A 23,035-nucleotide genomic window follows, 5' to 3' on the forward strand; every position below is an offset into this window, starting at 1 on the left:
ATATGTGTGTATATATATTGCATTCCCTAGAACAACCACTTAAAAAAGGGTATATAGCTAAAAAGATAATAGATAACTAAAATAAAATTTTTAAAAAGTCCAAATAATCCAAAAGAAAGTAGTAAGGAAGAGCAAAGGAACAAAAAACAGAGTGAATGAACAGAAAACCAAATTCAAGCATAAACCTAGCATTATCAACATTTGCATTAAATGTTAATAGACTAAACACTCCAACTAAAAGGCAGAGATTGCTAAAATGGATAAAAAAGAAAGATATAAATAGATATTGTCTTTAAGATATGCACTTTACATATAAAGCTAGGTTGAAAGTAAATGGATGGAAAAAGTTATACCATGCCAACAGTAAGAAGGAGGCTGAGTAGCTATATTAATATCAGATAACATAGGCTTTAAGACAAAGAATCTTACCAGAAATAAAGTGACAAATCTTATAATGACAAAAGGGTTAATTAATCAGAAAGACAGAGCAATCATAAACATTTTAATAACAGAATTTCAAAATATATAAAACAATTGAAAAAACTAAAGAGAGAAATAGACAACTCCACTTTCAGCAACTGATAGAACAACGAGTCAATAATAAACTAGTAGTCTACATTGCCTAGATAGGCCACCAATTGGAACATCCAGCTGCACAGCTGTCTGTACCAGTGTTCTGGGACATTTTTGGAATTTCTCATATGAATATAAGTGTTCAGAATAAATGAGACATGTCTGTCATGGTGCCAACCACACCTCTAGCTCCTTATGGAAAATGTCCCACTCATGACCTTGATGAATAAGTTTGGAAGAAGGCATGTTTTTCATCATGAGAATCCCATTCCCAACTGTTACTACCCTTGTGCATGGAAAGCTCCTGAGATCAGAGTGGGCACCTCCCTACATGCCTGAGATATCCATATATTTGCCACTGTCCTATGCCATGTGGTTGAGGGCTCTGCCCAAACAGAGATAATAGTTGTAAGATGGGCCCATTTGATGCTCTCACATAGAAATTTTAGCTAGGATATACTGAGAAAAAGACATTTTTAGCATGTAGAGCTGGAGCTGAAAAAATGCCTAGAGATGTCATGGCAAAGAGAGTTAGGAGTTATAAATAAGCAGACCTAATGTGGTAGGAAAAAAATACAGGAAAGTAGCAATGAACAAGCAAGAGAGGGGTGTGGGAGAAGGGAGCAGACACCCAGAGAGTAGCTGAGTATGACTGGTTGGGAAGCAACCCAGGGATGATGTACTAACTCCTGCTTCTGAGGTTTTTGGAGCTGCCTGGTATCCACTTCAGGGGAGAGCTGACTGTTTTACAGTTATTTCCTTGAAGTCCTGTAAGACCCTTGTCATTCATAGTTGATTACCTTATGGGTAGGTATCTTTACAATAAATCCCATCTTAGTTGAGTCAGTGTGAGGGAGATATTTTGTGCAATTAAGAAACCTAATTAGGCCAAAGTTATTAATAAAATCCATGTTCTGCTTAGTATTTATCAACTTTGGTAGTTGGTATTATAATTTTAATTTGGCAATATATATCTCAGGTTTTATGTTATCCTGAAACCTTAATCCTTTAATATAGGAATGTTGCTATTTTTAAAAAATGTACATTTGTTAATATATAAAAATTATTTTTAAAAAATATGGAACCAGTATCCAAAGGAAAGTAAGTGAAGTTATTTTCTTTACTTAATTTCTAAATCTTTCTGAAATGCTTAAATAATAGCATATACTTCCTCTTCCTAGGTCTATGAATCACATCTTTTTTGAAAGAGATTTGTAAGAGACATATGTTTCTCAATGAGGTATAATAATAAAAATGTCATGTATATGTATCACAGTTTATGAATGAGAATGGACACTATAGCTGGACCCATAACTGACTATGGAATAATTATGACTATACTGCAAAGTTTAAGAGCCTGGGCACTGGAGTCAGACAAAAATTGGGTTTTGGGCACACTCAGGCAAATGAAGCTCAGTGCCATGATTTCAGGAATTGTATCCTCTTAAGACCTTGGTTGAAAAGGAGAATTGAAGAGATGAAAGAGTTTGAAGAAAAACTATGGTTGTAGTGGGGTCAATAACAAAACAAGCCCCTCTGGGCTTGCACTTACAAGGATGGGATTCCAGAAAGGTCTGGATTAAGCCTCTTAAGGCAGGGACTACTGTTGCCTTTATATCCCTTGAGCATGGTAGAGAGCCTGGGTCAAGAAATGCCAGTTGAATGGATGAATAATATTGTGATGAAGAGCCATTGAAAAATGAATATGACTGTGAGGGTCTGGGGAAAAGCCCCAAAGCTATCAAAGCCCTGGGAAACAGGGGTGGCCTCAGACTACCGGCTCCCACTTGGTATCAGTTCTGAACTTGAGGACTCCATCAGTCAGATGAGCGTGTGGCATCAAGTTATCATCCTCTGCACACAGTAGGTGCTCAATAGTATCTATTGAATCATTGCATGAAAGAATAAATGAGGCATCCTCTGAAAAAGCTGTTCACTATAATCACTAAAATGTCACTGATTCATGGGAAACATATATGGGCAATATTCTCTCGGAGCTGGATGAAAATTATAGGGCAAGGTCTTAATGAAATCACTTTCTACTTATCTATTAAGCTTCCTAATTAAAGTGCATTGCAATGCAGACCAATTTAGAAAATACAAGTTGGCCTACCAAGAGCTTGAGAGAGCCAAACTGTTGCCAAGGACAGGATGAACTTGAATTATTTAAACGAAAATACACGTCTATTCATTTGGATCAAAAAGATGCTGATATAGCAGTATCTAGATTATAGTTTTAATTTTTCTATTAATTCTGACTCACATTTTTGATCAGTTTCTAAAAGCACATCAGGTTCTTCTTGTATTTTCATACAACATATGTGTTGTCCTGAGGAGATGAGAACCAACATAAAAAAATGCAAAATAAATTGTTCCAGCTCTTGCTAGTTGTTCCATGTGATGTTCCTGGCTTTAAGAAGTAGTAACAATACATAACTAAGGGAATTAAAAACAAACTTCTCTAAATATTTGAAATGCTGTAAAAATCATGAAAATTTTGTTTATCATACCTGATAAAAGCCATTTCCATAACAATTCTCTATTTGGTTGTTCTAAAACCAGCATGAGGTAGGAAAAAGGCAGCCTCAGGCTAGAAATGCAAATTCCTGTTATTGTAAAAGTATGGAAAGATTGTTTGGGACCAATAAAAGTCAAGGTTTGCAAAGGCCATAATAGTAGGAGCTCAGTATGGGGTTGCCACATACAATGTTCCTAAAGCATATCTCACCATATTCCACAATAAGTCATTACCATGGCAACTCGACCTTCACTGACACAAAAGAAACACCTCAACTTCCTTCTTCAGAATGAAACAAATCTCACATAGCATCAAGGGATTTGTTTAAAAAATATTTCTCTAATGTCATTTCTAATGGCTGAGCAATAGATTTAGGATGTGGGGGTCAATGGGCAGACAGAATGAAGATGAAACAAGTACATGAATGATTGAGTTATGCATTTTCAAAATTGTATGGCTTGAAGTTCTACTGTAATGATGTAAATAAATACAAATCTGTGTCCATTGGTTAAAGGAGAAGCTTGATGAATGCAAGTGTCATTTCCCCCCCTGAATACCAATGGAACAGTAGAAGTGTTTCAGTTTTATGTTGCTTCAAAGGACATTTGCAGCTCACTCCAGTCAGTGGTCCTTAATATCTACCACTGTACCTAAAGAATCTTCCTGGCAACCACTTATGTGTATACACCAATGTGTGTGGGGGGAGGCGGGGGGAAGACCTCATTTCCTACATAAGTGAGCCCCAAATCATAAAAAATTAAGACGAATTTAAACGTCAAATAATGAAGGATGAGTCAGTCTGCAACTAAGTCAAGGGGCCTGCTGAATGAGGGCCTTGGGAAGGTGCTGCCAATTGGTGCAGATTCACCCTCTTGGAAAAATAATTAAAAATATGGGCTTCCTCTTGGCACATCAGTAGCATCATCTTTTAATAAAAGAAGAGCTGACAGCTCATAATCCAGCAGCTTCCTCTATAGCATAGTCTCTTCAGATATGAGAGCTTAAAACTCCGAGGTCTGACACGAGCTAAGAGCTGGCTCCTTCAGCGAGAGACACCAGAACCTCAGAAGCACTGGGAGCCATCAGTCATGCCTCTGTCCCATAATGCCACGTTTCTAGAGGGAGTTACCTTGGAAATGCGTGGTTCTGTTAAATATTACAGTACTCAACAGAGGCAGGTAAAGGAATAAGAATTAGAATGCTTTTGTGATGATTTTAAAATCATTCTGAGGCCTCAAGTTTTTACTGCCTGCCTCACTGTGTACAGCCATCTCTCAGCATCGTGAAGGATCAGTTCCGCCACCCAAGGATACCCAAATCCATGGAGCTCAAGTCCCTTATAGAGCCTATTTGCATATAACCTATGCACATCCTCCTATATACTTTCAATCATCTCTAGATTACTTATGCTACCCAATACAATGTTAATGCCATGTAAATAGTCGTTGCATTGTATTGTTTAGGGAATAATGACAAGGAAAAAAGTCTGTACATGCTCAGTACAGACAAAACCATCCAATTTTTCCCCAAATATTTTCGATCTGTGGTCGGTTGAATCCACAGATGCAGAACCCACAACTGTGAAGGCCCTACTGCACATATTTTGAGTTCAGTCACATCAAACATTCATTTAACATACTCAAATTCGACAAAAAAGTGGGACAGAAAAGTGAAAGAAGAAATAATTACAACTGTTCTATTGGTGGTTTCCTTCATCTAAGAACTGTTCTGGGCTGAGTGTGAGCTGGGAGAGTCTGCCGTTTCCTCAGTCAGACCGATTCCTTATGACTGTCATCATGCGAGTGAGTGAGTATCTCATTGGGCTTAAATGATCCTCAAGTTACAGACGTATTCATGGCCCTAAACCCTGGCTGACTATCTCACCTGGTGTTCAACAGAAGAAACCATAATTTGTTCCTGCATTGGAGGTGGAAAACTGGCCTCTCGTATGGAGACTTCCTAAAGGATTTTCAAGGGTAATTTTGACTACACCTGGTTTTCTCCTTATGCATTGACTTTGGAACTTGATTGACGTGTAAGATGCACCTCCACTATTTTAAATTCTAGGATATGTTAGAGTATCTTGACTTTCTAGAACCAGACCTCCTGGTTTCTTTAAAATGCTATTGTTAACTATCTGAAATTTAAAATGAAATTTTTAAAAATCCAGTTTATAAATAGAGTGAGGCCCAAAAGTTTATTTGCAAGCTGGCTGTTTGGAACTCAGAATGCATTTTGATATGAAAATAATATTATGAATGGTATAAAAGGCATATGGGTTCCAGAAATAGTCCACATACACTTGTGTTCTGAAATGTATATTTTTGCGAAGAAAAACTATAAGAAGAAAGGGAAACGTTACAGTGCAGGAAGCTCAATACAGAGGCTGAGAATGCTACAGCCGGACTGTCTGGGTTCAAATACTCTCACTCATTAGCTTTTGGTCCTGACAAGTTATACTCTTTCTGTCTGAGTTTGCTCATCTTTAAAATGGGATAATAGAGTATTTGTCTCGGAGGCACGCATGAGGCTGTAACTGACCAATATCATGCACGTTGCACATAGCAAGGGCTCTGCGCTTGCTCCTCTGGAAATGCCCACTGCAGCGTTTCCATTCCCTGGGCTTCTCCAAACCATGGCCATTCTTGAGATGGGGAATTGAGCCACCTTAACTAAACTGTGCCCAGCACAGAAACAATATTGGATCTAATTTGAATGGAAGGAGAGGAAAAGGGTGAGCTGCAGGTAGGGAGCTGGGAAAATCTTCTCTCACCAGGCTCCAGCAGCCAGTCTTTCCTGGGCCAGACACTTGTGTTGACCTGACCTCCTCCAGTCTCCTGCCTGCAACAGGAGGCAGCTGTGGACATGTGGGGGAGAAGGGGAGAATTTCCTTTAGGCTTTCCAAAGCCTGCTGGACAGGCCTAGTGGAGGTGTATTCACAGAGCAGCCCAGAGGGACCAGTGACAGCTCTTTCCGCTGCATTCCTGGAACCTGCCCCTCTGCCCACCTCCCCTCGCCATCCTTTCACTGGACACAGTCCTGCTGGGGTAGATTCCCACTTTCTAGATTTTCTCTGAGATTTCCCAAATGTTCTCTGTGGGAAAATAGCAAAAGAAAATGGATTGTTTACAAGTCAGAATACTAAGAATACTCTTAACAGTTTCTCAATCCCAAGGAAATAAAACATATTTGGGGGAAGAATAACATATTTCCTGACCTCTTTCAGAGCATTTATGCACATTATCGATTGCTTGCACCATTCATTCATTCATCCACTTACTCAATAAATCTTTTATGTTTAGGATTATGTTAGATTCTGAGAATACAGAAATAAATAAGCCTTTTGTTTGTTTTTATTTAAGGAAAATTTCCTGCCCTCAAGGAGCTCACGATCAGTCTAGATCAGGGAGAGAAACTAGTCGGCTTTGATTAAAGGCAGCCTTATTTACTCTCAGTTACTGACAGACCAAAGCTTTTCTTACCAATGCAGCTGGGAACAGCAGCTCAGCCTGCAGTTAGCAGAGCATGGCTCCCTGGCCCTCTCTGTGCACAGAACTGTCCATGGCCTGGGCCTCCGAGACTCCTTGGAGAACACAGACAGAAAATACAGTGTATCTGAAAACACTTTCCATTTTCCAGGGTGGACCCAGTCCTGCTCACTCCTGCTGGGAGTGAGCATGCTGATCCTGTGTACGGGGGCTCATGAAGTTGGGAGGACCTTTACAATCAACATTAAAACTGACTTCATCAAAGCAGATGGCATGCTTACTTATCTGGAAATACAGAATATTAACATGGTACTAAACAATTAAGCTATATTTCTAAGCTTTTCATTTCCTTCCATCTGGTTAAGCATTTGATTACCAGGTTATTTGGAACAATATGAAAAAAGAGAGAACACAAAAGAGAATGTTCAATAGGAGATGCTGATGAGCAGAACATTTGATTTTTCTTTTACTAGCTTATGTCTAAGAAAAAAACATGTGGACCTGACTCACTGCTTTTCATGACATCAATCGAAAGCTAAGAATGCACTGAGGGAAGATGGTGTCTTTCCACGGGGCTGTTGAGCTGTGCCAAGCGAAGTGGTGCGTGGTAGTCAACAGCACTGTTCACTAGTGTTTCTGGCCCCTGCAATTCGGAGCATGTGGTAGGATTGCGCTTTCCTGCCCTTTCTAACGTTAGGTGTGACCATGTGACTTCCAGGGCCCAATGACACATAGACGAAAGTGACAGATGTCATTTTTGAGAGAAAAAGCTTGAAGAGCCGCACTCTCTTCATTAGTCTGCCACAGAAATGGACAATGTCACCTCAGGTTCTGGAGCAAGGACAATGCACAGTGAAGTCTCAGCTAACCCACAAAGGAAATGTAGTATGAGTGAAGAATAAGCCTTTTGTTTGAAGCTCCTGAGATTTGGGGGCAGTTTGCTCCTGCAGCATAGCCTGGCCTATTCTGACTGACAGGATGTGGGAAAGGAGAGCTTACTTTCCTGTCATATTGGCTGTAGAAGAATCACTGGAGGGGCACCTCCTGCATCTTTTGAAATTGCTCCAAAATTTTGAAATATCCCCTTGCAATTTACCTTTTAAATTCAAAGTTGTTGGCTTTGACCGCTTACAAAAGGACATAACTTTATTTATTGATCTTCTGTGGTTGTTGTCGTTGTTTAATTTAATTAATTAATTAATTTATTTATTTTTAAGAGACAGGATCTTGCTCTGTCTCCCAGGCTGGAGTGCAGTAGCATCATCATAGCTCACTGCAACCTTGAACTCCTGGGCTCAAGCCATACTCCTGCCTCTGGCCCCTGAGTAGCTGAGACTATAGGTATGCATCACCACACCCAGCTAATTTTTGTATTTTTTGTAGAGATGGGGTTTTGCTATGTTGCCCAGGCTAGTCTTGAACTGGGCTCAAGTGATCCTCCCACCTCGGCCTCCCAAAGTGCTGGGATTACAGGCATGAGCCACCATACCCAGCCTCTTTTTGTATATTTATTTTTGAGGCAGTAGCAAGATGTGAGGAAGGAAAAACCTATAAATGGGGAGTTTAAGAATGGAAGTTATTTAACTGGTTTACTGGCTTTGCTACTAACCAACTGTGTTACTCTTGACCAAGTCGTTAATGTCTTGGTGACTTGGTTTATTTTCTGTAGCATAGAGAACTTGGATTAGACCTGAAGTGGCAAAGTAACATCTCTAGTCCTGAGGTTTGGTTTGTCCTCACAGAAGTGGGTTCCCTGAATTTTAATTGAAACATAACAAAACAAAAATCAATTTGTCAACATAAAAATTCAAAAGCATTCACATAAAATCTAGATTGCTTGTTTGTCCACTTTCTTTTCTACATGTATTCATTCAACAAATATTTTTTGAGAGCTTACTGTGTACCATACACTCTTGTAGGCACCAGGTCACACTTATAAATAGACAAAAATCCATGCCTTCACGGAGTGGACATTCGAGAGGATTTCCAGCTTCTCCTGGAAACTTAGAAGATCTGGCAACATAGGGTCCATGTTTCAAGACAGCAACAGTTGCTGGGAAGCTGAGGGGCAGCTGCTCCCTGGGCATGAGTTCTGCTCCCACGGGCTCGGAGAGGCCTACACTGGGCACTCACTCTGCCTACTGGGCCCTCTTGAGCACCTGAGTCTGTGATGCTTGGACTAGCTGACCTCTCAGACACATCCATTTCTAAGAGTCATGACTCTAAAAGTATATGCAACATAAAATAAAAACTGAGTGCTTTCAAGAGCAGTATAGAAAATCATAGGCTATGGATGTATATAAAAAAGCACTGGCTCCAGCCTCCTGCTTAGCTTCACCATCTCTCACCTGACTGAACTCTTCTGGAGAGAAAGAAATATACCCAGCACACACCATGTCTCCTTGGCTTCCTTCCTATTCCTTTTCCCTCTCTGTCACTGCACTCCCAGCAGGCTTTTCATTCTGGAGATGCAGATTAGCTTTGTAAGTAACTAGGGGTACCTATACCTTAGGTGTCTTAAATATTTAGCTATCTGTCTAAAATTTTAGTTCAGCAGTTGGATAGAAATTAGCATATTGTTTTAACGAGATTCTGGAAGGTCCTCTCTTTGCTTTGCAATGTTATTTACTAACTCCTTCACTGTGCTCCTTCCCAGTGAATCCAAGAAGGCACGTGGGTGCAGGGTGATGGTTACACGTTTCAGCTCCAATAGGAACTGACTTTGTGAAAAGTATGTGGGCTGGTAGATACTAAAAAATTATTTGCAAGATTATTGTAAGTCATCTCTCTTATAGCCATTCTTTTCACTTCTTTCTTTTCCTGCTTTTTTGCTCTTTCTTTCTTCTCTCCCCCTTAGATGGAACTGTAGGTGAGTCATCTTCCTGAGTCATTTCCTTTTAAAATAGCAGGGCTAATGGTATTGAGATAGGGAAGAAGGAAGACAAAACATCAAAGCTATTACCACATGTATTAATGGATGGATACACACACATTTACACCCACAGAAAATACACCTATATTCCGTTACTCAAGTGAAAGACAATTAAAAGGTTGTTTTTCTCTCTAAAAAATTTTCATCTAACAGCTGAGAAATAGTAAGCCAAGTTTCCACCAGAGCCAAATTTTATAACCAAGTTATAAATGCTTGAAAATAGCAAAACACAATGGAAACCCTGACATCATCTTAATTATACTGTCACCAGATACAATGTTAAAATGTACATATAAAAGTTCCTTTTTAATCCTGTGAATTAGTCCTGTAGATATGTCTAGAATTCTATTTCTAATGCTTGACATACCTATCCCACCTGAGGAGAATAATTATCCTAGGTTCCAGATCAAAGTAGGTTCTTTTCAGTCAAAATTCTAAAAATATCTCCCTGAAGCTGAAAAACACCAAATATTAATGGGAACAATAATAACAATAATCATTCCAACAGCTAACATTTATTGAGAAGGAGTGACGCTCTAGGCCCTGTGCTAATCTGATCTGGTATACTCCTGACCACCCCCCTGTCACATGGCCCTGGGCAGGTTACTGTTTGCTCCTAGGGTCCCCTCTCCACCTCCCTGTACCCTGCTCTGTACCCTGGGCACTGGCCTTCATGCACTTCACCTTTGGAGTTCCTATGCCTTCTGGCTTCGGTGGGGTTCCCATGGTAGGATAAGAGTGAAGTCTGGGTGTTTCTTCTCCTAGCTCCATCTCTTCTGGCCACGGGTTGGCATATCTTCTTCTCTGCCACCCCCTCCTGGCAGGGGCCCTCGTCTGAGGGCACCACACTCTCCCCAGGGGCCAGTAGTTGCTCCCCTCCTCATCCCTTCTGATACAGAAGCTGCCTTGCTATCCACAGGATGCTTTACCATCCTTTGTGGAGGCCCTTACCTCTGCCTACACTTCTGTCATTTGTCTCTCATTGAACGATCTCAGTTCGTCTGAGCGTGCCATGCAGTTTATGGACCCTGAATGATATAGTGCCATCATTTCCCATTTTATGGATTGAGAGCTGTTGAGGCTTTGATGTGTTATGGAACTTTTCCAAGACTGCACAGCTGGTAAACGCTAGAATCAAGATTTGATTTGAGATCTTACCTCAGCCCAGGCTCTTAACCCATATGGTATGTGGTCTCTGACAGAATCTCCACTGTGTTGGTTTTCTGCAGAGGTGTCAAGAAAAGGATCTAGGCTCCCAGCCCGGGAAAGAGCTTTACTTCACCACTGCTTAGTTGGGTGATGTTGTGTTTCTAAAGCCACTTGGCTTCTCTGTGCCTTGGTTTCATCCTCCATAAAATGGGAGAACTAAGACTTGCCCCACTTACTGCTCAGGATTCTTGTAAGAATAAAAATGACCAGATGGGAAAGGAAAGCTGCATGGAAAGGGGGGGGGGTGCTTTGAGCTTAAATCATTACCCTTCAAATGGACCGGAGCTCAGAAAGGAATTTCACTCCATACTCTGGTCACTCAAACACTAACAATATTTTCCCCTCCATTTTCCAGGCTTTCATTTGGTGCTATACCAGGATGATAGGTACCTATATTAGTTTCCCATTGCTGCTCTAACAAATCACCACAAATTTAGTGACTTAAAACAACACAAACTTACTTTCTTACAGTTGTAGAGACCGGGATCCCCAAATCAGTTTCACTGGGCTAAAGTCAAGGTGGAGACAGGATTGATTCCTCCTCGAGGCCTTAGGAGAGAACCCACTTCCTCGCCTTTTCCAGCTTCTGTGGCTGCATTCCCTGGCCCTCAGCCCCTCCCTCCATCTTCAAAGCCAGCAGTGTAACGTCTTCAACTCTCTGCCGGCTCTGTCATCACATCACTCTCTCTCTGGCTCTTCTGTAGTCAAATCTCCCTCCGCTTTACTCTTGTAAGGATACCTGTGATTACTCTTTCAGGGCACCAGAATAATCCAGGATAATCTCCTCCGAAGATCCTAAATTTAATCACAATGGCAAAGTCCTTTTTGCCATAAATATGCACTGGTTCCAGGGATTAGGACCTGGATATCTTCGGGGGCCATCACTTAGCCTACACAGTAGCCAATTCAACAGGGGTGGGAGGAAGTGCCTTCTGAACACTTGGAACTTTCTCCAGTCCATCTTAATATCGAATCCAGCAAATGGGTCAGGGAATTAATGAGACACATACCCTTCTTGCATTGTGTCTACCGTTAATCAGAATTTGCTTACATCCTCCCATTGAATTTCATTTAAATGTGTGAATTTGACCTAATATTGTTTGCTACTGATGCTGTGAAAGTATAAGATTGTCAGTGCTTTCTAAGAAACTGAAATGTGGAGAAAAAGATCCAGTCTGAGATGCCAGGCGGGGTGAGGGGTTAAGGACACAAGGCAGAAAGAGCGGTGCTCACACAGCCAGCGAAAGCTTCAGGGCTAGTCTGGCTGGAGCCAGGCTTGCAGCTGTCTGCTAACATCCTCCCTGCCTTGAGAGAAAGTCCCACAAACACTGGGGAGAGGGCCGAAGGAGCAGTCAACCCGCACCCTCTGAGCTTGCAATAATCTATTTCTTTATAGCAGAGTCTGACCATTCAAATGCACATAGAACTAATCTCGCTATTATTAGATATTTGACATTTCCACAATTGGCTTTGGTACACACATACTTTGGGGAAATTTTATTTGTTTTAGCATATTAAAAGTCTTCTTTCTGATACTCTCAATAGTTCACTCTTTGTGCTATTTAAAACCTCCGGGAACTTGCCTTCTTTGAGGTAGGGATGTAGCCTTATTTTCTGTCTTAAGTTTAATGTCCACGTCTCCTACCAGAGGTGGTGTTCTACATCAGTGTGGTCACAGTACCTGTCACCTTCTTTACTCAGCATCGATGCTGCCAGCTGTCACATAAAACCAGTTCAACACTGCAATCGTGCATGTCACTGAGCTCTGCCCAGTCCAATAGCATCATGTTCCCATAGTTACTAATGCATTTCAAGTGGGGGAAGGTGGAAGCATAGAGCAGTTTAAAATTATAGATAACAGGAGAAAAATAAGTAGCATAAATAAAATGTGTGACAAGTGGGGTACTCTAAAATTGATTGCTGCCTGTGTGGCAATACAGAGCCTTACTTCTGGATCGGTAACTGTCAGCAGGCTGCAGAGCCTCAAGTCCCCACTTTAAGCCTTTAAATGCTTAAAAGGAAGGGACTCAAGATCACACTGCACTAAATGGGATGAAGGAAAAATGTAGAGTGACAAGTCACAGTCATGCTGCTGTGTCACTTAGCCGCATTCCTGAGAGGTGGAATAATTTCCTAAGGGGCACCGTTGCTTCTTCCCTCTCTCACATGCCAACTGCCTTCCTAAGGCACCTTGCTATCATATCACCCAGTGCTGAAGAACAGGCAATGGCTCCCACCGTGGGCAATGCCGCAGCTGGGAGCTTGGGCACCGCTGGCCGGGCCTGCTCCCTGGGTGCAGCTTGTCACACTCCCTGTGCCTCTGCTCCAGCTGGGCTTGTCCTCCCACTGCCTGCATGGCCCACCTGCTCCCCCCGCCACGCACACACTCCTCACTACCCATCCTTGAGGGTACCTTCCCCTTGAAGCTTCCTTGATAACTCTCTGGTCAAAACTGATTGTTTTTATTTTTCCTACTCATTGCCTTCCACTCTACTTCTTGAAACTGCCCCTCCCCCACCCCCTTTCCACAACTTCCATTGAGGCTATGTTGGCTCAATTCAACAACTTTTCAAACACTTCTCTTCTTAAAATACTTTTTAAGACTCAGCCCTGCTCCTTTTAAAATGTCAACCTCATATTTAATTCACATCTCTCTTCTCTTTCCATCCCTTGCCCTATCCTAGTCCAGACGCTATTGACACTAAGAGTAGAAGGAGAAGGGGGTTTCTGCCCCTCAGGCACCATCCCCTCTCTCACTCGCACCTTCTTCTGGTGTTGGTCCAAGAGAACGAGGGAGACAGAGCAGCTTCCTTTCTGCTCGGCTTGTGGAGAGTTCCACACCTCTCCACGTCTGCGTCTAGCTACTGCTCTGGCTTGTCTCCTCGGATGCTGATGGGCAGTTGTGAGAGGGGGGATCCTTTATGAGATAAGCCTGTTGACCCTCAGCTGCCAGCTTCTCGCCAGCACTTCTGATACATGCTCCCGCCCTACCCAGAAGCCTGTAACCTGCAGTCTCACCTTTTTGGGCTCAGTGTTCAGGGCCTGTAGGCCCAATTGGGATCCTACCTTCCTACACCTTCATACTGCATGCCCTTGCCCCATGTCACTCCAGCCATCTCTCTCCTGACTCCTCCTCCACACCCTGGTGGCTGCCAGAGGCTTACAAACTATCAAGATGGCATCCTATCACCATCTTTGATTTTGAGGATGGTGGATACTTATGGCAAGTTTTTAAGTGATTTTATTGGAGCCTGTCTCTTGGCTTTGGGGTAGGGAGAGAAATACCCCATTCCCTTGTAGGGAGTTAGTGAGGGGAGGAAGAGGACTGTACTACTGTACAAGGAGACTTCTCGGTTCTCTCCAGTTGGCCTCTCCATATTAACTTGGGGAAAGTGGATGATGGAGATGGTGCCAGGACTAGTTCTGCTGAAACCTCACCTCCCAGATTTCCCTGAACAATAGGAAACATTTCCTTGGGCACCCAGCTCTCTAGTTCCTAGAATTGTGAAGCCCCAGTCTTCTGCCCCTGCATTCTCTAGCTTGTGACCCTTGATAATCAGGCTGGTCTCAAAGATGGCAGCAGGATTGGGGACAGCAAGCCTTCTCCTCACTCCTCCTTTTGTAAGCATAGGCCAGCCACCTCCTCTTTCTTTGATGCTGACCACAAGGATTGGGTGAGTTGGGATCTATAGTTTATAATGTTCAATTTGATATATTACTATAATTTTATTGAGCAATCTATTTTATATGATCTTATATTGTTCTAAACTCATTTAAGCAGTCAAATCTTGCTCCCTCAATAGGGACAAAAGCTAAAAGAATAAGTAGTACTCAATGTTTCTTCTGCTTTATGCAGAGACCCTATCACAGTGCTCTGCACGCAACAAAGAAGAACTAGATTTGTCAACTTGAAGAGACCATGAGGAAGGAACAACGTGGGCTTATCAGCCCAGAAGCCTGTGCTATGGCCACCTGTGCTGGCTGCCCACTGCCACGCAAAAACTAGGGAGGGCTGAAGCCTCTGTGCTAAAGAGAACAGCAGCCTCATTCAGGCAAATAAAGCTGTGTCTGTATGATGCTCAATATTAATTCTGTTCATCAAAAACTCAGACAAGTCAGATTTAAAATTCAGATTTCTAGTGTCAGAGAAACAAAACAGCAATATGATTAGACATCTGCCTTATATTTTTAAAAATTGATTTATTGTTTATAACTGAGTATAGAGCTAGAGAGAATTAGGTAAGGCAAGAAAAAAGTAAATTTCTGATGCATTTCCAGATGAAATATTTGCTTTCCAGTTTTGAAATTGGAGGGAGATGTGGGTGTTTTTCTCTTTAGAAGGGAAAAAATAAGTAATGATCCTCACGCTAAAAGGGACAAAATAATTTCCAGTAAAAATCTGAAAGCTAATGCTAATAAATTCTCAGTACATGTGTGTGTGCCAATTTTTTATTTTGATATCTCCTATTTCCTAAATTCTAACACTCCATCAATTGAAAAATGCACCATCCCCTTAAAAATAGCTATACAGGACAAAGAAATGTGGCTGCAAAAATCCTACATACCAACCATAAGATACTTTCTAACATTAATATGATAAAATTAAGGTGTCAAAATGTTAAAACCAGTGCTGTGCTGAGCCCTTTCTTAAATTCTTTTCACAGCCTGCAACATAGACACTGTCATTGTCTGCATTTTACTGATGAAAATCTTGCCCAGCATCAAAGAATCTATAAGTAGATTCAAACTTAAGTTCTGGATTCAAACTCAAAGCTAATCATTAGAAGCTCCATATGTGAGAGATCATCATCATCATCATCATCACGGGCTTGTCTGCAACTTCTCTCTACTTTCACTTCTACCTGTCCACTTCAAGCCACCATCATACTCATGAACATGACTGTATGTATCATCCTCCTGACTGGCTTCTTGGGCTGCGCTCATATCTGAATACTAAGAAACCTGAGCAATCCTTATAAAGCCTAAGTCAGATTGTGTCACTTCTCAGTTCAAAATCTGGCAATGACTCCATTTCACCCACAAAAAAAAAATCCAAAGTCCTCACCATGGTCCCTCAATCTGGCCCATTTCAACCTCAGTGTTCTAACCACATACTCAGTGCCTTTGGACTTGCTCTCTCTTCTGCCTGGACTGATCTTTTCCCAGATACTCAAAGGCTCACTCTCATTTTCTTCCAGTCTGTGATTGAAAGGTATCAAAATGTCCCTCTCCACCCTCTTTAAATAGCACCCTCCATGACTCTCCACCCTTTGCCCTGCTTATCTACATAGCAAGTATCCCCTCCTGATATGCTGAACACTTATTTGCTTGTTTCTCTTTCTCCTTCTTCTAAAATATAAGCCTTTCAAAGGCAAAGACTCTATCTTGTTCACTCCCTTATCTTCAACACCCAGAACAGTGCCTGGTGCAGAGTAGATGCTCAGGGAGTGTTTGCTAAATGAATCAGTTCATTCAAATTCATACTGGCCTTAGTAGTCAAGAATCCATATCTGGACCATGGGCAAGATGGTGGACTGGAAGCAGCCTGCACAGGCCACTCTCAAGGAAAGGATTGAAAGGTGCAAGAAGATGCCTACTTACAGATGGACCCTCTTCACAGAAGTGACAGGAGTCACTCAGATTGAAAGAGAGGGTGATGGGGAGACCTACTTGCCAAGATAGACAGGTACCTGGGGAAGATGCCTACGTGTGGGGAAGGAACAAAGGAGAGAATCCCAGAAATCTATACTCCTCCTGTGGATACCACCCCCCCCCCCCCACCACCACCACCACAGGCCTCTGTACTAATCAGAGAACTGCTTGGAGACTGTACAAAAACATTGCAGTTGGCTCAGCAGGGACCAGCTGGCTTCTGTTCCCAGGTTGCTGCAAATCATGCCATTCTGAGCTTTCTGACCCGGAGCACCCAGTCTACTGAGGGATTGGCTTTGCTGCAACTGCTTCCACATCACCCCTGCTGGGCCAAGGAGGGAGTGGGAAGAGGAGACACTCTTGTGTACCCCATGACTGGTAGATGAGTGCCTCCCCCACAAAAGAATTCAAAAGGAGCAAGTGCCAACACCACTTGAGGGATCCCATTTTGTTTTATTTATTTATTTATTTATTTATTTTAAAAACAATAGTTTCATATTTTTTTCCCCACCCCCCCTTTCCCGAGTCAGCACCTTCAAGTGTTACCACTCCCCAAACGGTGCGCAATGCACTCATTGTGTAGGCATACCCCCATCCCCTCCCCCACCCCCCACCTCAGTCTGATGTAAAAATATGGAATGCTTCACGAATTTGCGTGTCATCCTTGCGCAGGGGCCATGCTAATCTTCTCTGTATCGTTCCAATTTTAGTATATGTGCTGCCGAAGCGAGCACAGAGGGATCCCATTTTAATAGCTTCAGTGGGACCTGTGTGGGGAAAGAGTACCAACCCCTGTGGCCCTGAGTGCCAACTAGCAGAAAAAGCCTCCTGGCTCTGCATGGCACTCAGCAGAACAAGCCTCCCAGGCCCATGCATGGCCTGGCCCCTGCAGACCCATGCACCACGCAGGGATCCATGCACCACCATGCTTGCAGTCCAGTACTCCACCACAGACCTGCTAGTCACAAGCCACCCTCCACTGCACGCCACCATTTCACCTGGACCTGAGTGGCATGAATGCCCCCAGCCCTGATACCTGTGGCCACTGCCTAAATAGCCTTATCCAGCAGCCACTGCCACTTCTGTGGGGAGACCTATGCAGAGCACTCTCTCACAACACCCAACTCCAGTGAGAGGAATTCACCCAGGCCCCCAACCAAGCTTCCAACCATGGACTGAGACCAACACACCACTCCCACAAAGATCCTTCAGCTCTGGCTTGGACTGTAACAAACAGGGGAATGGGACAACATAGAACAGCTACATTAGAGGATTTCAGTACATCTGCCCCCTCTTGCCAGATCAATCTTCTGGAAGAGGCACAAATGCACCATCTAGGGACCTCTCCTTCTTCTCACTAAATAGGAAAGTTCCCAGCAAAGGAGAGCAGGCACACACAAACCTATCTGCCCTTAATTGAGAGAAGAGGTTTTAGATGAGAAGAAATCAACAAGAGAATTCTGGCAACATGAAAAAAACAAGCTAGTTCAATAACCCCAAAAGATCACAATAGAACTATAGCAATGGACTCCAACCAAAAGGAAATTTTTGAAATGTCAGAAATGGAATTCAGTATATGGATGCAAACAAGATAAATGGGACTGAAGAGAAAGTTGAAAGCCAACACAAGGAAGCTAAAAAATATTTCAGGACATGAATGAAAAAAATAAAAAAGTCACTAAAGATATAGAAAACATAAGAAAGGAAATAGAACCTAAAGAAATGAAAGAGTCATTTAAGGAATTTCAAAATACAGCAGAAAGCTTCAACAACAGACTAGACCAAACAGAAGAAAGAAATTCAGAACTTGAAGACAAGGCTTTCAAAATAACCCAGTCAGTCAAAGAACAATCATTCAGAGAAATGTGGGACATATGTAAAGCAAGCCAATATATGAATATAGATATCCCTGAGTGAGAAGAAAAAGCAAAAATCATGCAAAACCTATTCAAGGGAATTATTGAGGAAAACTTCCCTGGTATCGCCAGAGACTCAGATATCCAGATACAGGATGGTCATAGAAAACTGGGAAGATTCATAGCAAACAGGACATCTCCAAGACACATAGTCATTAAGCTGGCCAAAGTAAAAATGAAGGAGCAAATTGTACATGCTGCGAGATGAAAGCAACAACTAACTTAACAAAGGAAAACTCGTTCTGCTAACAGCAAATTTCTCAGAAGAGACCTTACAAAGCCAGAAGGGACTGGGGCTACATTTTTAGTCTTCTTAAACAGAATAACTGCCAGCCAAGAAGTTTGTATCCTGAAAACTAATTTCCATAAATTATGGAGAAATAAAGACTTTTCCAGACAAGCAAACACTGAATTTGTCACTACCAGACCTGACCTACAGGAAATGCTCAAAAGTGCACTATACATGGAACTGCACAATAGATACCCACCAGGGTAAAAAACCCCAAAAGTTAAAGCTCACAGCTCTTATAAAACAACAGAACAGAGAGAAGACAAAACAACAAGGTACCATTCAACATGACAAAAGAACAGTATCCCACATGAAAAAAGAACAGCATCCCACATGACAAAAGAACAGTATCCCACATGCCAATACTAACAATGAACATGAACAGTCTTAATGCTTCACTCAAAAGACATAGACTAGCTGAATGGATAAAAAATCATAGCCTAAGTATATGTTGTCTCCAAGAAACCCAACTAACTTGCGAGGAGTCACATATTCAAGGTAAAGGTATGGAAAAAATATTCTATGCAAATGGAAATGAAAAGCTAGCAGGTATAGCCATTCTCAGATCAGATAAAATTGACTTTAAATCAAAAATAGTAAAAAACAAAAAGACAAAGATGGTCATTATATAATGATAAAGGTGGAAATTCAGCAAGAAGACACAACAATCCTAAATGTATATGCAACTAACACAGGAGCTACCAGATTCATAAAACAAATTCTACTGGAACTATGCAAACAAATAAACAATAGCATCATAATCACTGAGGACTTAAATACTCCACTGGCAAAACTGGACAGATCATGTAAGCAGAAAATCAACAAAGAAATACTGGATTTAAATGGGACTCTAGAACCTAACGGACATTTACAGAACACTCTACCCAAAAACTATAGAATATACTTTCTTCTCATCAGCACATGGGACATTTTCCAAGATTGATCATATCTTAGGCCACAAAACAATTCTCAGCAAATTAAGAAAAGTTGAAATCATACCATGTATCTTCTCAGACCACAGTGGAATAAAACTGGAAATCAATTCCAACAGAAGCTCTCAAATCAGCACAAAGGTCATGGAAATTAAACAACCTGCCGCTGAACAATCCTTGGGTCAATGATGAAATTAAGGTGGAAATCAAAAGATTCTTCAAACTAAACAACAAAGAGGATACAAACTTTCAAAATCTATGGGATACAACCAAGGCAGTGATAAGGGGAAAGCTCTTAGCCTTAAAAGCTTACATCAAAAGACACAATGATCACAAATCATCAACCCAATGTCCACCTCTAGGAAATAGAAAAAGAAGAGCAAATCAAACCCAAAGCCAGCAGAAGAAAAGAAATAAAAAGCTCAGAGCATAACTAAATTAAATGGAAAACAAAACAAAACAAAACAAAAAAAAACAAGACAAAGAATCACTGAAACAAAAAGTTGATTCTTTGAAAAGATTAACAAAAATGATAGACCACTGACTAGCCAGATTAACCAGAAATAGAAAAGACAGGACTCGAATAACCTCAATCAGAAGTGAAAAAGGAGACATTACAACTGATACAACAGAAATACACAATATCATCTGGGAATGCTACAAAACCTCTATGCACACAAATGAGAAAATGTAGAGGAAATGGATAAATTCCTGGAAACATGCGCCCTCCCAAGCCTGAGTCAGGAAGAAATAGAAATCCTAAACAGACCACTAATGAACAATGAGATTAAGGCAGTAATTTAAAAAATCTCCCAACAACAACAAAAAAAGTTCCAGACCACATGGATTTACAGCTGAATTCTATCAGACCTACAAAAAGACCTGGCAAATATCTTGCAGAAATTATTCCATAACATTGAGAAGGAGGGAGTCCTCCCTGACTCATTTTATGAAGCCAGTATCACCTTGATACCAAAGCCAGGAGAGGACACAACAAAAAAAGAAAACTATAGAACAATATCCTGCATGAACATAGATGCAAATTCCTCAACAAAATACTAGCAGACTGAATCCAACAGCACATCAAAAAGATACTTCACCATGATCAAGTGGGTTTCATTCTAGAGTTGCAAGGATGGTTCAACATATGCAAATCAATAAATGTGATTTACAACATAAACAGAATAAAAAACAAAGACCATAGAAGCATCTCAATGGATGTAGAAAAAGCATTCAATAAAATCCAGTACCCTTTCATGATTAAAAACCCTCAAAAAACTAGGCATAGAAGGCACATACTTCAAAATTACAAAAGCCATATATGACAAACCCATAGCCAACATCACACTGAAGGGGGAAAAGTCCATTCACCCTAATAAGAGGAACAAGACAAGGGTGCCCACTGTCACCACTTCTATTCAACATAGTACTGGCAGTCCTAGCCAGAGCAATCAAGCAAAAGAAAGAAATAAAGAGCATTCTAATCGGGAAAGAAGAAATCAAACTATTCCTGTTTGTTGAGGATATGATCCTCTATCTAGAAAACTCTAAAGACTTCTAGAATTGACAAATAAATTCAGAAAAATCTCAGGTTGCAAAATCAGTGTACACAAAGCAGTAGCATTTCTGTATGCTAATAACAGTCAAGTTGAGAGTCAAATCAAGGACTCAATACCCAATACCATTTACAATAGCTACAAAGAAAATAAAATACCTAGAAATATATTTAGCCAAGCAGGTGAATGATCTCTACAAGGAGAACTACAAAACACTGATGCAAGAAATCACAGATGACACAAACAGACAGATAAATATCCCATGCTCATAGATTGGTAGAATCAACATTATTAAAATGTTAATTCTGACCCAAGTGATTTACAGATTCAATTCAATTCTCATCAAAATACCAACATCTTATTTCATAGATCTAGAAAAAGTAATCCTAAGCTTCATTTGGAACCAAGAAAGAGAGCAAATTGCTAAAAGCAATCTGAAGCAAAGAGAACAAATCTGGAAGCATACCATTACCTGACGTCAAATTACACTACAAGGCTATAGGAATCCAAACTGCATGGTACTGGTATAAAAGTAGACACATAAACCAATAGAACAGAATAGAGAACCCAGAAATAAAACCATATAGCTATGAGCAACCTATCTTTGACAAAGCAGACAAAGGACAGAGGATGAGCTATTGAATAAATGATTCTGGGAAAATTGGATAGCCACATGCAGAAGAATAACTGGACCCATATCTTTCACCATATACAAAAATTAACTCAAGATGGATTAGAGACTTGAATGTAAGGCATGAAACCATAAAAATTATAGAAGAAAATATAGGAAAAACTCCTCTAGACATAGGTCTAGGCAAAGAATTTGTGACTAAGATCCAATAGGCAAATACAGGAGCAACAAAAATAAATAAATGAGACTTAATTAAACTAAAAAGCTCCTGCACAGCAAAGGAAATAACAGAGTAAACAGGCAACATACAGAATGGGAGAAAATATTCACAAACTATACATCTGTACCTATTGGGTACAATGAATGCTGTCCTGGTGGCAGTTACACTGAAAGCCCTGATTTCAGCATTATACAAAAACATTTGTGCCCCCTTAATATTTTGAAGTAAAAAAAATTTGAGTCTATTTAGGAAACATTAAATACAAAAGCTGAATTTATTTTAAGGATGTATTTGAAATCATGTTTATTATTACCAGCCCTTATACATGCAAGGCAGTCATTAACTCCACAGAGACTTGGCAAATAGCAGAAGAAGAAATTTCCAGATAGTTTTGTGGTAGCAAGAAAAAAATATTCCTCTATTATCAATTACTATAATAGGATAAAATAAAATTATCTCATGATTATCTGCTAACATCTCATCATTGTGAAAAGTTGAAAACACACCATGTTTTATGGCATCATTATTTTTAAATAGTCCTAAAATAATATAAATTATTTCCACTTTAAATAAAAATATGACTACATTTAAAAAAAGAATCCACATCTATAAGCATGATGCTCTGTTAGGCACTATTTATTCTGTACAATCCCTACTCCATTCTAAATAATCACAATTAAATATGAAAAGCAGTTTTAATGACAATAGTTTAATAATGAGACAGATTTGTCCTCTAACTCCTGCTACATCGTGGCTGGAATAATGCATGATATTTCAGAAATACTGTGGTCAGTCAGTGGCCTGCCATTTATGAATCTGCACCTTCCTTGGCTCAGAGAGGAACTGAGCCACCTGGGGTTCTCCTGCCTCAGAGGGGAGATGAAAGCCACAGGACAATTTCATAGGCTTAATTTTCCTTTTACAGTCATCTCTGCACTACCAAACTCAACTTCGGTTTTAATAAAATTATCTCATGTTCTAACCCTAAATGGAGATGCCATTTAATCATTCTTTTGAGAAATAAATGTATGGCAAGAGGAGCTAACAAAATAAATTATTTATATTCTTGTGGAGATGGAACAACAACAATAAAAATGATGAAAAAAATTCCAAATTAAA

General features: G+C 40.7%; 1 protein-coding gene and 1 non-coding gene across 6 annotated transcripts in view; both read right to left on the reverse strand.

Moving 5' to 3' along the window:
• Positions 1-23,035, reverse strand: part of KCNAB1 (potassium voltage-gated channel subfamily A regulatory beta subunit 1) — a 375,912-nt gene that overhangs the window by 205,943 nt on the left and 146,934 nt on the right. The gene's annotated exons all lie outside the window — the stretch shown is intronic.
• LOC138388727 (U6 spliceosomal RNA) lies at positions 17,000-17,106 on the reverse strand. The gene has a single exon (XR_011234219.1). It is a non-coding gene; the product is annotated as a U6 spliceosomal RNA (small nuclear RNA).

This window comes from Eulemur rufifrons, chromosome 7 (assembly GCF_041146395.1).
Source record: "Eulemur rufifrons isolate Redbay chromosome 7, OSU_ERuf_1, whole genome shotgun sequence".
Classification (NCBI taxonomy): Eukaryota; Metazoa; Chordata; class Mammalia; order Primates; family Lemuridae; genus Eulemur; species Eulemur rufifrons.